Source organism: Myotis lucifugus, unplaced genomic scaffold, assembly GCF_000147115.1.
Source record: "Myotis lucifugus unplaced genomic scaffold, Myoluc2.0 scaffold_29, whole genome shotgun sequence".
NCBI classification, from domain to species: Eukaryota; Metazoa; Chordata; class Mammalia; order Chiroptera; family Vespertilionidae; genus Myotis; species Myotis lucifugus.
The window spans coordinates 4,972,591-4,989,737 of NW_005871077.1; the positions used below are offsets into that span (position 1 = coordinate 4,972,591).

General features: G+C 39.7%; 1 pseudogene; it reads right to left on the bottom strand.

Moving 5' to 3' along the window:
- Nucleotides 1-434: 434 nt before the first annotated feature.
- LOC102438384 lies at nt 435-796 on the bottom strand (annotated as a pseudogene).
- Nucleotides 797-17,147: the final 16,351 nt, after the last annotated feature.

Here is a 17,147-nt window from a genome sequence, read left to right on the forward strand (position 1 = left end):
CAGATTAAAATCTACCCCCTAGATTCTCTGTAATAAAAAACCAAAAGTAGGCCAACTCAGATTAATTAATATTTTAAGTATCCTGTTATTTCAAAATACCTAGATATTTAAAAAATTTTAATGTTTAACACAGCAGAACTCCAAAGTTTTAAGTTACCAAATACTTTAATATCTTCTTTTTCTTCACAAAGAGGGAGTGGCCCTCCAGTGCCACTTCTTCAGCTTGCCCTCTAGGAGATAAACTTGGGGAGTTTAAAAGGTTTATTTTGCATACTTTTCTTTCTGAATAGAATGGAGCAAAGTGAAATCTTGCATATTAGAAGAGATCTTATCCTATTTCAAAACAGAAATAAAAGCAACCCCTAAAGTAAATGAATGAGTACTTCCTAAAGGATTGACTGGAACATTAGCTTTAGAATCTTTTTCTTTTTTAAAACAGAGGTCAGCTTTTATTGACTGTGTTACAAAAAGAGCCAGTTTAGTCAAAAAGACCAAAGCCCATGTCATCATCAGACCCCTTAGATTCTTTTTTCTTTGCTTCCACTTTCTTCTCCTCAGCTGGGGCAGCAGAGGTGGAGGGGGCAGGACCTTCTGCTGGTACAGCACTAGCTGCAGGGGCAGGTCAACCAGCCCCTACATTGCAGATGAGACTCCCAATATTGACATTGCCCAGAGCCTTTGCAAACAAGCCTGGCCAGAAAGGTCCAACTTTTACACCAGCTGCTTTCATGAGGGCATTTATCTTATCCTCCCTCAGGGACTAGTAGATGCAGGCGAGCTCTGAGACTAGGGCCATGGTGAGGGTGAGTGCTGGGCGAGCGCTGCCGGAGTGGTACTAGTCACCAGATGAAGTCTAGCCTTAGAATCTTATCTCACACTAACCCAGCCCAGCAAATGACCTGTGGTCTGAGTGGCCAAAGCCCAAATAGCAGAGTCAGAGGATCTCCTGTTTTCATAAAATGGTGAGGAGTGAACTAAGTCCCCAAAAGATAAGAGAGCAAGCAAAGAACATCTGTAACCAAAGTTACATTACAGACAGAAAACTCTCACTAGCTAAGCATTTGGGGCAGCTGGTGCCTTGAGAGGAAGAGCAGGGAGGTACCAACTCACAGTAGCTGCTGGGAAGTTCCTGCAATCCCTGCCATGGGTTCAGCTGCCCATAAGCTTCTAAGGCCCTCAGCAACGAGGGGATGACACATCTTTAAACAAATCAAACCCAACAATAAAGAGACACAAAACAACATTCAGCAGAGACACTCCTATAAATACTAGAGGTCCAGTGCACGGAGAGAGGCTGGGGAGTGGGAGAAGGGCTCCCTCAGCCTAGCCTGCACCTGCTCACCATCTGGGACTGCTGGCTCCAAACCACTGGCCTGCCTGTCTGCCTTGTCACCCCTAAACACTCTGCATTCCTGCCTCATCACCCCTACACATTCGCCTGTCTGCCTTGGCACCCCGACCACTGGCCTGCCTGCCTGATCTCCCCTAACCACTGGCTTGCCTGCGTGATCATCCCTAATAGTCTCTTCCTGCCTGCGTGATCGCAAGCATTTACTGGCTTGGCTGATCGCCCCTAACCACTCTGCCTGCCCTCCAGATCACCCCTAACCACTGGCATGCCTGCCTGATTGCCCCTAACCACTCTCCTGCCTGCCTGATCACCCTTAACCATTCACCTGCCTGCCTGATCACCTCTAACAGCCTTGCCTGGCTGTCTATCACCTCTAAATGCCTCTGCCTATCTGCCTGATCGCCAGCAAGAACTCTGCCAGCTTGGCTGATCGCCCTTAACTGCTAAACTGACTGCTTTATCACCCCAACTGCTCTGCCTGCCTGCCTGATTGCCCCTAACCGCCACTGCCTTGGCCCCCGCCACTGCGATTTTGTCCAGAAGGACGACCAGAATGACGTCAATGTCATTCGGCTATCCGGTCAAATTAGCATATTATGCCTTTTTATTATAGATGTATAGTTATGCAAAACCCACAGACAAGAGCTTCACACCATTCTCCTTGTCTGCCCAGCCACTGAAACCTCAGAATGCCCTGCATTTTAGAGAAAAACACTGAAGCAGAGCCATGTCTCTTGTCCCAAAGCGGGTCAGGCTATGTGCTTGCAGATTATGCAAGGACCACTGGAGGTTTCTTGCCACCTGGAGCTGATCAGGCTCCGCAAGACAAGAGGCAGTAAATGCCTCCCTTGCCATACACAATAAATGCACCCTATGCCTTACAAAGAAGCCCAGGTGAGAGACAGCAAATGCCTCTCCTATTGTACAAAAATGCTTTAATCAACTTAGATCTTAGCTGAGTTGATGGGGATTGCTGGGGTTGTGGCTGGGACATGAAACAGGAAAATTCCTGGCAGCACTGGAAATAAAAGTTCCAGACCTCAGCCCCAGAAACCCCCAATCCAGGCAGCAAGTGGCATCCCTGGTGGTCGTATCTGGGTCACCAGATTATGAAACCAGACAAATAATGGGTCCAGGTTAACTGTCAATATTTGAGCCAATTAAGCAGAGGTACAGTGGAATCATATATGAGTGTTTATTTCAATAATGCTGGCAGTATGGAAGAGCAGCAGGTCATCCAAAAAAATCTGCTCTGAAATCCCCTCTCCCCCTGCATAAACCAGCTGCGTATATTGGGTAGGACAAAGATTACATGGGGAAGTAGGCAAAATAAGTTAAGGATGAGCATAATGGTTAAAGATTACAGGCAATGTATCCTGGGGGTGGGCTCCTCAGGGTCTCCATTGTTTGGGCAACAAGATTGTTAATCTTTCTATGATAATAGGCAGTTCTTACCTCCCAGATCCCAGCCAGATCAGAATATGATTTCTTTAATCAGAGGAAAACAGTCATGGTTAGCAGAGCATGATTAATATTTCTTATAGCTAGCCCCAATATTCTATATATGTCCCTAACAGATTCTCTCACCAGTAGATGTTAACAGAGGAATCAAATTTCTGTCACCCACGGGAGTCAGTGTTTTGGTGTACCACTGAATATAGAATTTTGAGAAGCCACAGGGCATAATGAAATGTGATGAAAGGCTTTATTGCGTGGAGTTACATTCCTCCAGTTGCAAAGTACCATCCCCCTTAAGCCAGTCCTGAAAGAGGGGCAGCTGTGGGCTCCAGCAGAGCTAAAAACAAGGCCAGATCCCAGAGCTTCCAATCCATGTTGTAGCTGGGTGTAGATCACAACCAAGCTGATTAAAGTTCATTAGTTCATTGTGTGTAGGTCCACATGGCCATGAGTCACTGGCCAAGGGGAGTGCATCCTGTGCCATAGGAGAGCCAGGAACCCAGTGAGCTCTTCTGATTCAAAGCTTAAATATTCAGGTTTGACCCACTTGCAGTGACCATGCCCATTATGGCCAGCTGTGATGGACAGCAAAGCATTTTCCCTTGCCAACCAGACCTATTGGCCATGCCTCGAACCTGCCTTTGCCCAGTTTCTTGCCCATCAATCAGCGGGGAGCAGACTCAGAAAGTATTAAATGCCGCTTTTAAGCAGAACTTTATAAATGGCATGCTTATATTATCTGGTCTCTCATTAACTCCTTTACTCTTAAATTATAAATAGGTTATTTCAACAGCATCAGTATGAGGTACGCTAGAAAAACTACAACGCAACAGCAAGATAATTATGGACATATAACCATAAAAATTGTAATACTAATGAAAATATTTGACATTTTGTGAATTCCAAAATGGATCTCAGATATGCAAATGCTGTTGGAAAGAGGGACCTAATTAATTGCTTGATGTAGGTTTGTGGAAAATGTTTATTTAGTAAGAAATGCAATATTTTCAAAGAAAAAAGAAGGTATGGTTAACATATTTCATCAAACACAGAGTATCAACCAAGAGACAAAAATTTATATTAAAAGAAAACCAATGCAAATTCTGGTGTTGAAATGTACAATGAATTGAATTAAGTGTGCACCTTGAAAAAAAAGTACCTCAAGTTTATTTTTACATGGAGAAATTTTTTATCAACACCTTGCTTTATTTAGGTGAATTCTTTCTATAAGTACATTTATACCTGGATATATTTTGTGTTTGGTTGCAGAGCATTGCAATAGAGTGACTATCAAAAAACAAACAAACAACAACAACAATAAGAAAAACAAACAAGCAACATGACATTTTGGGTTTCCAAGAATGTAAAAAAGTGATAATTATACTATATTGTAGTATACCATGGTTATATTCATGGACTCAAGCATTTTGCCAAAACAAGGCTTCCAGTCTATGATATCTACATTTCCATCTCAATTCCATTTGCAATAAATTATTATCATTATTATTACCCTGAAAACTTTACCCAGTTGCAGATGCAGAGTCACAATAGTTATAAGGTTTTTTCTGCAACATGCACTGTTTCAACTAAATTTCATTATAGTTTTTCTGTAATTGGGCCTAGAGCGTTGTTTCCAAATCCATCAAAAGGTGAAAATCACCTAAAGGCACAAATGTAAAGGGACTCAATACCAATGCTCACAATATTGCAAATTACCCACATTATTCCCAGCTAGAAGGTCTACGTGCTTTTAAGACTAAAGAGGGTGTAAGCTTAACCTCTGTCCACAAATTACCTGTTATTCTTTTCCAAAGCTAGCCAATGCGTAACAGTTTCACACCTATAGAATGAAAAAGAGGGTGAGGACATGGATATATTCATGGAGAAGTCTAAGAATTCCTGCCTCCTAGGAAGGTTCTGTGACTAGGATGACCATTGTTTGCAACCTGACTTGGGGAATACTGTTTGGACTTACACCAACTAGGTTTATCCTTGCAATAGAAATGCGTGTGTGTGTTTTAAGTTATGTTATTAAGATAAACTCTCTAAGATGATGGAAATTTGCAAAACAGCGTGGAGGTATGAGAAAAGACCCATTAAAGAATTATGAGACATCAGATTGTGATTGAATTTTGTCATTAGTCGGATATGAGACCTTGGTCAAATCACTGAACATGTATAAGCCTCTGTGCAATGAGGGTTATGTGATGGCTAATGTCTGTAAGGATTTTAAGGTATTTATTTCACAAACAGATACTTCAGTACAATCCATTTCTAGTGAAAAAATGCTATTAGGGGAGCAGTAGTCACAACACACTTATACATGGTAATCCATACACACACAAACGCGCGCACGCACACACACACATACACACATGTATTAATATTTGCCTTTAAAGACTGATTTTGAACTGCTTATTCTATAGAGACTGATACAGAACACTTACCCAGCGATTTTGGAAGAGGTATAATCAAAGGGGAAGCCAAGAAACAATCAATGCACCATGCTGGTAAGAACAAGAATATTTCAAGTCTAGTTATAGTACCTATATGCTATTTTACATAATAAAACTTCTCCACAATTTCTTCCTATAATTACTAGAATGCTAGCAGTTACCATCAATGTGTACTTAGATACATAATTCCTGTTTTAGGATTCATCTCCTTACCTTCGTCCACAAAAAACCAATGCTATTGTGAGCTTGAAAGTTGCTTGATGGAAGCCTTTAAAATGCCACTTTACTCACTTTCTTTTTCAGACCCAATTCATTAGGTGCTTTCTATTTGCAAATGCAGAAACGTTACCTTAAGAAAGGATTAAAAGAGGAATTTAGAAAATAGACACTGCATTGCTTATTAATTCCCTCCATGTGATTACAATACCGGGAAAAATTTCTAATATTTCTGGTGATTGTGCAACCTGTGTTCTTTCCTTTTTAATACAATTTAGGGTATAAATTACTGCTTCTTGTTCTGGCAGATCAGTGGCTAACAGACTTTGTCACCATCTTTGACATGGTAGCAAAGGAAATAAGCAGGTTGAGGGAGAATCAGGGAAGGAGACACTGAAAGAGAAGCTTTTATAACAGTAGTCATCCAACGGTGATTGTGTTCATGCCCCAAAGTTCATGCCATAACAGGAACAGCACTAGGAGCTTCACACTGCAGGGAAAGAGACTTCAGAAAAAAATGAAATAAGACAACCTCATCACTCAGTCAATGACCAGGCACACAATGACAAGACTCCTAATGCAGTGGGAGGAACCTAGTACCCTGATTGGCTACAATACATTCCCTAAAATGCACAGGTTTTACCCCAAAATATATGAGACATGTAAAGGAACAGCAAGTATGAACTCTACATAGGAGGAAAGCAGACCAGAACAAATCTTTGCGTGCATTCCAGTTTTAGGTTTTCCTATAATTTATAAATATATTAAATAAAGAACCCCATGTTTAATAGAGAAAAGACCATACGTGGCTAGTTCTCATCAAAGAAAAATGTAAAGAGAGAGACGGAATGATATATGAAAAGAAAAACACTGATGATTTTGATATTGAAATTCGAATAACTGTTAGATAAAGTGCATTATAGGGGCACAGGAATAGATTGGAATTGTCAGAAGAAAGAACCTCTACACTTGAAATAATGGGAAGAGGGAAAGTAGAGCAGGGAGGAAGGGGGCAGGAAAAGCATTGGAAGAAATAATAGTTGAATATTTTCAAACATATTCAATGAAAATATCAATCTGCACATCCAAGCTCAATGAAATCTAAGTAGAATAGGTACAATGAAATATGCAATCAGACCCATCTTGGTAAAATTATGAAGGACAGAGAAGATAATACAACCCACAATGGCAAACAACTCATCATAGAAAAGAGAAACCTGGCAAGATGAAGAGCTGACTCTACATCACAAACTTTCCATGACTACAGGCAGTGGGATGGCATAGTCAGAGTACTAATAGCAAAACATCACTATAATTCTTATAACTAGCCAAACTGTCATTCAGAGTGAAAGTTAGAAAAAGGGATTCCAATTTTCTAAAATGAAGAAAGAAAAGGAAGAAAGAAAGAAAGAAAGAAAGAAAGAAAGAAAGAAAGAAAGAAAGAAAGAAAGAAAGAAAGAGAGAGAAAGAAAAAGAAAGAAGGGAAGGAAGGATGGAAGAAAGGGAAAAGAACACAAGCAATGGGTATCTGTTTGATAGCAGATCTGCTTTAACAGTAAAGAATTTTTTTTTTAATGTTGAAAGCAATTTACTTCTGGCATTAACTTGAATCCAGCTTCTAAAGTAGCATGGATTCAAGGAATTATGTAATTCCAAAGGACAGTAAGAATGCATGTTTTTTTCTCCGTAGTTGATTCAATAGGCAATTGCATAAACATAATGTGCATCATTGTATTTTGGTGCCCATAAAATATTTAAAATGAATACATTTCACTATAGCAGCACAAAGGTGATGTGTGTGGATCCCAATGTATTTCAGTAAGATGATATAGAAGATTTTAATTCCAATTTGCAAGAGCTAATGAGGAGTGCCCAGAATGCTAATATATATAAAATGCCAGGGGCCAACATGACTGAAATAAGTGGATGGATGATCGCACAGCAGGCTGTGTTGGGCAACAATGCTGGCAGGTCGGTTAGTGAGGGATGACCAGACAACTGAATAGCAGGTTATATGGGCACCAGGCTGGCAGAGGTGGCAGTTGGGGGCTACCAGGCCATTGGAGGGGCAGTAAAAGGTGCCCAGGACAGCGGGGGACAGTTGGGGGTGACCAAGCAGGCAGGGGATGGAGGCCAGTAAGGTGCGACCAGACTTGTGGGGGAAGGCAGTTAGGGGATGGAGGCCAGTAAGGTGCGACCAGACTTGTGGGGGAAGGCAGTTAGGGAGGACCAGGCTGGGGAGGGTGTAGTAGGGGGCAACCAGTCCAGAAGGCAGAGGTGGTTAGGGGTGATCAGGCTGCCATGGGGGGCACTTAGTGGAAATCCGGCAGGCAGGCAGGTGAGCAGTTCGGAGCCAGCAGTCCTGGATTGTGAGAGGGATGTCCAGTTATGAGAGGGATGTTCTTCTTTCTTCTCTTATCTTCAGAGGGCCCCAGTTATATAAAAATAAGTATAACTTTTTATCATAGGTATATTCAGTACCATCATTCCCACTGTCTGCAGTTTTCATATGTGCAATTTCTGTTATTCATGGTCAATCAGGAATGGAATATATCAAATGGAAAATGCCAATGATAAATAATTCATGTTTTAAATTATTCACTATTCTGTGGAGCATGGTGAATGTCATGCCATCCTTCTCTGTCCTACCCAGGACATGAATAATCCCTTTGTCCAGCCTATTCACGCTGATAACGCTACCTGTCCTTTTGTCACTCAGTAGCCTTCTCAGTTATCACATGGGTAAGCACCTCATAGTATTGCAGTGCTTATGTTCAAGTAAACAGGATTTTACTTCATACTGGCCCCAACATGCAGAGTAGAGATGTTGGCAGTTTGGATATACCAAAGAGAAGCCAGCATTTGTATCAGAGATAAGTTTATATAGGAAAGCTCTGAATATATTTAGGGTTTGGTACAATCCACAGTTTCAAGCATCCATCTGCTGGGTGATCTTGGAATGGATCCCTCACTGATAAGGTGGGTAATAGTAGCACAGAAACAGGAAAGAAGTAAGAATGATATGGGATTAGCATTTCTAGATCTCCCTGGTATTTTTTAGGCAACAATCTGAAATGGGTCCTAAAATTGTCAATGTTGGTAGTTATACAACTCTGAGTATAAATTTTAATAACCCATTAAATTTCACACTTTATATGGGAAAAATGTATTGTATGCCTACATAATTGCTAAAAATAGCTCTCTGACCTACAAATAATAAGACGTTAAGGAAAGTTTAAAGCAATGGGAAGATGTTTATGGTAAGAAAATTGTGATTCTTCCCCTAAGTTTCTCCAACATTTCTCCTCTCAAAGCCTATTCTGAGTGGCTCCCGCTTATCTTAGTATACTTTGCATACTTGATTCTTCTGAAGTGGTGTTTTTTACTTAAACCTAATGGAGAAAAACCAGAGCATCTGAAATATATTGGCTAATGTTGCCCAGGATTGTGTTGCTCTACCTACTGTATCTTTCCTAAATGTTTGTAATCAATAATGACCTTTTCTTCTTTTGCCCTATAGGGGCAGCTGTGTAATAATACCACAGCTGGGACACTCTCTGTAAAGAAGGTGGTATGGTAATTGTTGGCAGGAAGAGTCATAGTGCGACCTTTTATATTTCTTCATGGGCTCAGGCATTACTTCAAACTTTTTCAAGGGTTCCAAATGCGGGAACCCTTTAAAACAGTTCCTCATGTTGTGGTGACGCCCAACCATAAGATTATTTTTGTTGCTACTTCATAACTGTAATTTTGCTACTGTAAACAATATGTAATTATATATGCATTTACCCATGGTCTTAGGAGACTCCTGTGAAAGGGTCATTCGACCCCCAAAGGGGTCGCGACCCACAGGTTGAGAACCACTGCTTCAAAGCAAGAGGTCTGCTGTGCAGTGTCAGGATCATGAGATCTTTCCAACTACACTTGCAGGGTCCACTAGAACTGACTTCCACTCCATACACTGTTGGCCTCGAAGTCCTTTTTAATTCCTGAATCCAAGTTATCCCTGCCACAATGCTAATTTCTCTTTAACCACTTTCACGCATTTTTTGTCACTGGACCAAATTATTCGTTGGTAATTATAGGAAAAACATTGAATCATATGAAAACTTCGGTGAAATGGATCCAACCAGTATCCTGGTACTGCTGAAAACTTAACAATTTCTTCCTTGCATGTCACAAGGTCTCCATGCAAAGGAACTTTACAAAGCATTTTTTTCTCAATCTGATCAATGTCTTTATTCTCTTACTCATTGATATCTACATGCTTTATAGTTACAAAACCTAATGGGGAATTAAAATGTTCCCTGGTGAGTCAATGCATTTCTGGCTCATGGTAAGTTTCTGTGACTGTACAGTCGGTGGTGTGGAACTTGTCAGTTAGTGAAGAACAAATAAATAAACAATGAACCAAACAGTGATGTTCTATTTCATGAAGTACATCCCTACAGAAAGAGTGTGCATTTAATGCAAGCCTGCAAGTAATTTTATGATCATAAATTCACTGGGATGATTTCAATTTCCATAATACAGGGTTTATATGGAATAAGTAATGTTTAAGGATTTATGACACGTAACTTCTAAAATGTATATCTATTTTACCATTTCCTGGTTATTTGGTTTTGGAGATGTCACTAAAGGTCTCTGAAGATCAGCATAATATGGCTGACATATTTATTCCATCTGTTCCAATATATGTTTTCATGAATTTGCAATCAAGTAATCTCAACAAAATTTTGATAGGCTGGATACAACCAACATATGTGCACACTCATGGAAACATATATATTCCTGTGTAAATGATTTGTATGTAAATGATCACAATGATGTGCTTTTTAATCTATGTTTCAGTGGGGGCTAATGCAGAACACTCAACAGATGCAACTCCAAGTGGCATAAAAATGAGTCCACTGAAGATAAGATCAATGGAATTCTTTGGTAAGAAGAAGAATTTAAAAAATAAAAGATTTCAGTTTATTCACCTTTTGGAATTGAATTAAGCCTGAAACTTAGAGAACAAAAGTACCTGTAGGTTAATATTACAAGGAGAAACGTTTTGATAAATACCCTTCTTTAATGAGTTAAATTCTTGACTTATGTGCAGGCAGACCTCGGGGATACTTTGTGTTTTGTTCCAGATCATTGCAATAGAGTGAATATCACAAAACACAAGGCACATGAAATTTGGGGTTTCACAAAGTGTATAAAATGATGATTACACTATAGTGAATTCTGTTCTGTGTACAAAAGCATTTTATCTACAAAGAAAATAATATATGTATTTAACTGAAAATACTTTATGGCTAGAAACTGATAATAACAATCTGAAACTTCACTGTTATAATCATGGTGCTTATGTAGGTTGTTACCCCAATGTTGATGACAGATGTTGCTTCAGACTGGTGGTTGCTGAAGTCAGGTAGCTGTGGAAATTTCTTAAAATAAGAAAACAATAGAGTTTGCCATATCAACTTAATCTTCTGCTCATGTATGAGTTCTCTGTAGAATGCAAGCCTGTTTGATAGCATTATACCCACAGTAGAACTTCTTTTAAAATTGGAGTAGTACTCTTAAAACCTGCACTTCTTCATCAGCTAAGTTTAGGTAATGTTCTAAAACGTTACTGTCGATTCATCAATCTTCTCAGCTTCCTTTCTAAGAGTAGATTGCATCTCAAGAAACCACGTTCTTTGATCATACATAAGAAGGTGCTCCTCACCTGTTAAAGTTGTATCATGAGATCACAGCAGAAATCCAGGCTGTACTTCTACAGGCTCCACTTATTATTCTAGTTCTCTTGATATTTCCATCACCTCATCATTTATTTCCATGATGGAAAATTTGAAATATTCAAAGTCATTTAGAAGGGTCAGAATCACCTTCTTTCAACCTCGTGTTACCATTGATATTTTGACCTCTCCCATGAATCACAGGTTTTGTTAGTGGCATAGATCATAATGGGTCTGAATATTTTACAACTTACTGAATGTTAAAATTTTTTCTGAATATTTACAACTTACTTTGCCGAGATCCATTCAGCCATTATTATGTATGGTAGCTATAGCATTCTTTTTATTATTTTTACTATTATTTTTTTAATGTCTACTGTTTTACATAGGCCTCATTTTTCCCTTATTGACCCCACCCAGCTGTTTCCACCCCCGAGGGCAAACTACCACTACCAGTCTATATCCATTGGTTATGCTAATATGCATCCATACAAGTCCTTCGGTTGATCTCTGACACCCCCACCCCACCCAACCCCTCACCTCCACTGCCATTTGTCTCTTGATCACTTTTTCTGCATCAGTTTAGGTTGATCATTATATCCCACATATGAGTGAGGTCATGTGATATTTATCTTTATTCCACTGGCTTATTTCGCTTAGCATAATGCTCTCCATTTCCATCTATGTGGTTGCAAATGGTAAAAGTTTCTTCTTTATTATAGTGGCATAGTATTCCATTGTGTAGATGTAGCACAGTTTTTTAATCTACTCACCTGTTGATGGGCACTTAGGTTGTTTCCAAATCTTAGCTATGTGTCCAAATTGTGCAGCTATGAACATAGGGGTGCATATATCCTTTCTGATTGGTATTTCTAGTTTCTTGAGATATAGTCCTATAAGTGCGATCACTGGGTCAAATGGGAATTCCATTTTTAACATTTTGAGGACACTCCATACTGTCTAACACAGTGGCTGCACCAGTCTGCATTCCCACCAGCAGTGCACGAGGGTACTTTCCTCCACATCCTTGCCAGCACTTGTCGTTTGTTGATAGCCATTCTGACAGATGTGAGATGGTACCTCATTGCTGTTTGGATTTGTATCTCTCAGATGATTGGTGACTTTGAGCATGTTTTCATATGTCTATCAGCCTTCTGTATGTGCTCTTTCAAAAAATGTCTGTCTACGTCCTTTGCCAATTTTTTGATTGGATTGTTTATCTTCCTTTTGTTAAATTGTATGAGTTCCCTGTAAATTTTGGAGATTAAACCCTTATCTCAAATAGCATTGCCAATATCTTCTCCCAAGAGTGGGCTTTCCTGTTTTGTTGATGGTTTCTTTTGCTGTGCAGAAGCTTTTTATTTTGATGTAGTCCCATTTGTTTATTTTCTCCTTAGTTTCCATTGCCCTAAGAGCTGTATTGGTAACGTTATTGCTATGATATATGACTGATATTTTGCTGCCTGTGGATTCCTCTAAGATTTTTATGGTTTCCTGTCTTCATTTAAGTCCTTCATCCGTTTTGAGTTTGTTTTTCTGTATGGTGTAAGTTGGTGGTCTAGTTTCATTTTTTTGCATGTATGTGACTAAATTTCCCAGCACCATTTATTGAAGAGTCTGTGTTGACTCCATTGTATACTCTTGTCTCCTTTGTCAAATATTAATTGAGCATAATGGCTTGGGTTGATTTCTGGGTTCTCTGTTCTGTTCCATTGGTCTATCTGTCTGTTCTTTTGCCAGTACCAGGCAGTTTTGAGAACCATGGCTTGGTAATATAGCTTGATATCTGGTATTGTGATCCCTCCAACTCTGTTCTTCTTTCTCAGGATTGCTGTGGCTCTTCAGGATCTTTTTTTTTTAATTCTGGATGAATTTTTGGAGAGTTTGTTCTAGAACTTTGAAATATGCCATTGGTCTTTAAATGGGGATTGCTTTGAATCTGTAGATTGCTTTGGGTAGTATGGACATTTTGATGATGTTGATTCTACCAATCTGTGAACATGGTATGTTTTCCCATTTGTTTATGTCTTCCTCTATCTCTTATTCCATTGTCCTACAGTTTTCTGAGTACAGGCCTTTTACCTCCTTAGTTTAGTTTATTCCTAGGTATCTTAATTTTGGGGTGCAGTTTTAAATGGCATTGTGTTTTTAGTTTCTCTTTCTGTGAGTTCATTATTGGTGTATAAAAAAGCTATAGATTTTTGGGTGTTAATTTTGTATACTGCTACACTGCCGAATTCATTTATTAGGTCTAGTAGTTATTTGATGGATTCTTTTTGGTTGTCTATCTATAGTACCATGTCATATGCTAATAATGACAGTTTTACTTCTTCTTTTCCAATTTGGATGCCTTTCATTTCTTCTTCTTGTCTGATTGATATGGCTAGCACTTCAAGTAATATGTTTAAACAGGAGTGGTGAAAGTGGGCATCCCTGTCCTGTTCTTGTTCTTAGGGGAAACGAACTTAGTGTTTGCCCATTGAGTATGATGTTGGCTGTAGGTTTGTCACATAAGGCTTTTATAATGTTGAGGTATGATCCCTCTCTTCCCACTTTGCTGAGAGTTTTTATCAAGAAAGGGTGTTGGATTTTGTCAAATCTTTTTTCTGTATCAATTTATATGATTATGTGATTTTTGTCTCTCAATTTGTTTATGGGATGAATCATATTTATTGACTTGTGGATATTTTACCATTCTTGTATCCACCTAATAAATCCCACTTGATCATGGTGTATGATCTTTCTAATGTAATGCTAGATCTGATTTGCTAGAATTTTGTTGAGGATTTTAGCATCTATGTTCATCAAGAATATTGGCCTATAGATATCTTTTTGTGTGTGTGGTGTCTTTATCTGGCTTTGGAATAGGGTAAAGCTGGCTTCATAGAATGAGGTTCGATGTGTGCCTGCCTCTTGAATATTTTTGGAATAGTCTGAGGAGGCTTGGTGTTAGTTTTTCTTTGAATGCTTGGTAGAACTCCCCTGTAAAGCCGTCTGGTCCAGGGCTTTTGTGTGCTGGAAGATTTTTGATCAATGCTTCAATTTCTTTGGTAGTTATTGGCCTATTCTGGTTTTTTATTCTTCCTGATTGATTTTTGGGAGCTTTTTTCAAAAAATATGCCCATTTCATCTGGATAGTCCATTTTGTTGGAATAGAGTTGTGTCTAGTATTTTTTCATAATGTTTGGATTTCTGTGAGGTCAGTTGTTACTTCATCTGTTTCATTTCTGATTTTGTTTATTTGGGTCTGCTCTCTTTGTTTCTTGGTGAGCCTGGCTAGAGGTGCATCAATCTTGTTGAACCTTTGAAAGAACCAGCTCTCGGTTTTATTCATCTTTTTTGTTTGGTTTTTGTGGTCTTTATGTCATTTATTTCGACTCAAATCTGTATTATTTCCTTCCTTCTGCTTACTCAGGGCTTTTCTTGTTGCTCCCTTTCAAATTCATGGAGTTGTAAGGTTACATAATTTATTAGCATATTTATTTATTTATTTATTTATTATTTTCTTTATTTTTTTGTTAAGCCTGTGGAACTATGAACTTCCCTCTGAGGACTGCTTTCACTGTGTCACATGGATTTTTGGATTGTTGTGTTTTCATTGTCAGTTGTTACCAGGATGCTTTTTATTTCTTTTTTGATCTCTATGGTAACCCAATCATTGTTTATTAGCATGCTATTTAGCCTCCGGGTGTTTGATTTTTTTCTCATTGTTTTTATTGTAGTTGATTTCTAATTTTATGCCATTGTAATTTGAGAAGATGCTTGATATGATTCTATCTTCTTGAATTTGGAGAGACTTTGCTTGTGACCCAATATGTGGTCTAACTTTGAAAATGCCCTGTGTGCACTTGAGAAGAAAGTATAGTCCATGGCTTTGGGGTGAAATGTTCCTAAGATGTCAATTAATTCCCTCTGATCTAGTGAGTCATTTAGGAATAATGTTTCTTTGCTGATTTTTTGTTTAGAGGATTTATCCAGTGGTGTCAATGGGGTATTAAAGTCCCCTACTATGACTATATTGCTGCCAATCTCTTCCTTGATACCTTCCAGAACTTCTTTTATGTATTTGAGTCCTTCTGTATTGGGTGCATATATGTTTACCAGAGTTATATCTCCTTTTTTTATATATATTTTATTGATTTTTTTTTTTACAGAGAGGAAGGGAGAGAGATAGAGAGTTAGAAACATTGATGTGAGAGAAACATCGATCAGGCACCTCCTGCACATCTCCTACTGGGGATGTTCCGGCAACCCAGGTACATGCCCTTGACTGGAATCGATCCTGGGAATATTCAGTCCGCAGGCCGACGCTCTATTCACGGAGCCAAAGTGGATTCGGCAGAGTTATATCTTCTTGATGAATTGCTTCCTTTAGTATTATAAAGTGGCCTTCCTTCTCTCTTGTTATGGCCTTTCTTTTGAGGCCTAATTTGTCAGATAGAATATTGCTATACCACTTTTTTTTTCAGTTCCATTCGCCTGAAAATGTTTTTTTCCATCCTTCACTTTCAGTCTGTGTGAGTCGTTTGCTCTAAGGTGGGTCTCCTGTAGGCAGCAGATATATGGGTCATGTTTTCTTATCCATTCAGCTACCCTATGTTTTTTGATTGGGGCATTTAATCCATTTTCATTTAAAGTTATTATTCATAGGTCCTTGTTTGTGGCCATTTTGACCTTTTATGTCTGTGTTCCTTCTACCCTTCCTATTTCTTCTTTTTACAGCGGATGCTTTAGCATTTCTTGCATTGCCAGTTTGGTGGTAATAAACTCCCTTAGTCCTTTATTGTCTGTGAAGCTCCTGATTTCACTGTCAATTTTGATTGATAGCCTTGCTGGGTATAGTATTCTTGGATTCATACCCTGCTAGCATGACTTTGTGTATTTCCTTCCATTCCCTTCTGGACTGATATGTTTCTCTTGAGTAATCAATTGATAGTCTGATGGGAGATCCCTTGTAGGTCACTTTCTGTCCCAATTAATACTGGGTTAGAGGGACATGCTGACCCAGAGCAGGTTTCCTGCTCATCTCTCCTTATTCTGTTCCCCAGTTTCCACAAATTCACCTTCCCCTGCAGTCTCGGTGACCTTTTTTAATTGGAAGATCCTGTGTACTGTGATTAGCAAGCAAAAGCAAGGAAGTCAAAAAGACAAAGCAACCACACTGCCTCAGGACTTTCTTCCCCCAGCATTGCGTGGCTGTTATTGAACTTCAGGCTGCCTTTCTTGGCAACTCTCCCATGGCTATGGGCTTAGATCTAGAGTCCCTCACTGCCAGTAGCCCTATGGGCCCTCTTCCACATTCAAGGGCTACATTGACCCCAAAGCCCGAGGAACTGGTGCAGTGCAGTCTCCCACTGGGATTCTAGTTCTGGCTGTGTGTGTTTCTCCCTGCAGCCCGGATCCCAAATCCTACCACTCCCAGGTAACCTCTGACCTTTGTGTCCATGGATTGCCTCACCAGCTGTCTTTAATTCACCAATTTTTGGTGAATGTTATTCAAATCAGCTGTTCCTTCTATTTGCTCTGTGAGAAGGTGCAGGACCCATTTGAGGGTTCAGCCACCACCTCGTCTCCCACTAGACAAATTTTGGCACCCGTGATTAAGGAGGCTAGAGTTTAGGTGATCGCTGGTCCCGGGGCATTGTGGCTTTAAGGTCCCAGGAGGTATCCAAGGTCTTCCTGGGTGAAGGTAAGGCTGGGTTTCTGATCAGAGCTGCTCTCCCTTTCAAGATGGCACGGTCTGTGCGGCAGAGTGGGCTGCTGCAGGAGAGATTTCAGCAGTAGTAGGGGCTGCCCGGCCAGGAGAGCCTGGTCTGCCAGTCCCCAACAGTCCTGCGGAATATAACTTTCCCTCAATCACAAAGACAGACACTCCCTGCATGTCCACGCACTCTCCTTTTGCTCTCCAATTCACACACTATTTTGCTGAATTCCCTC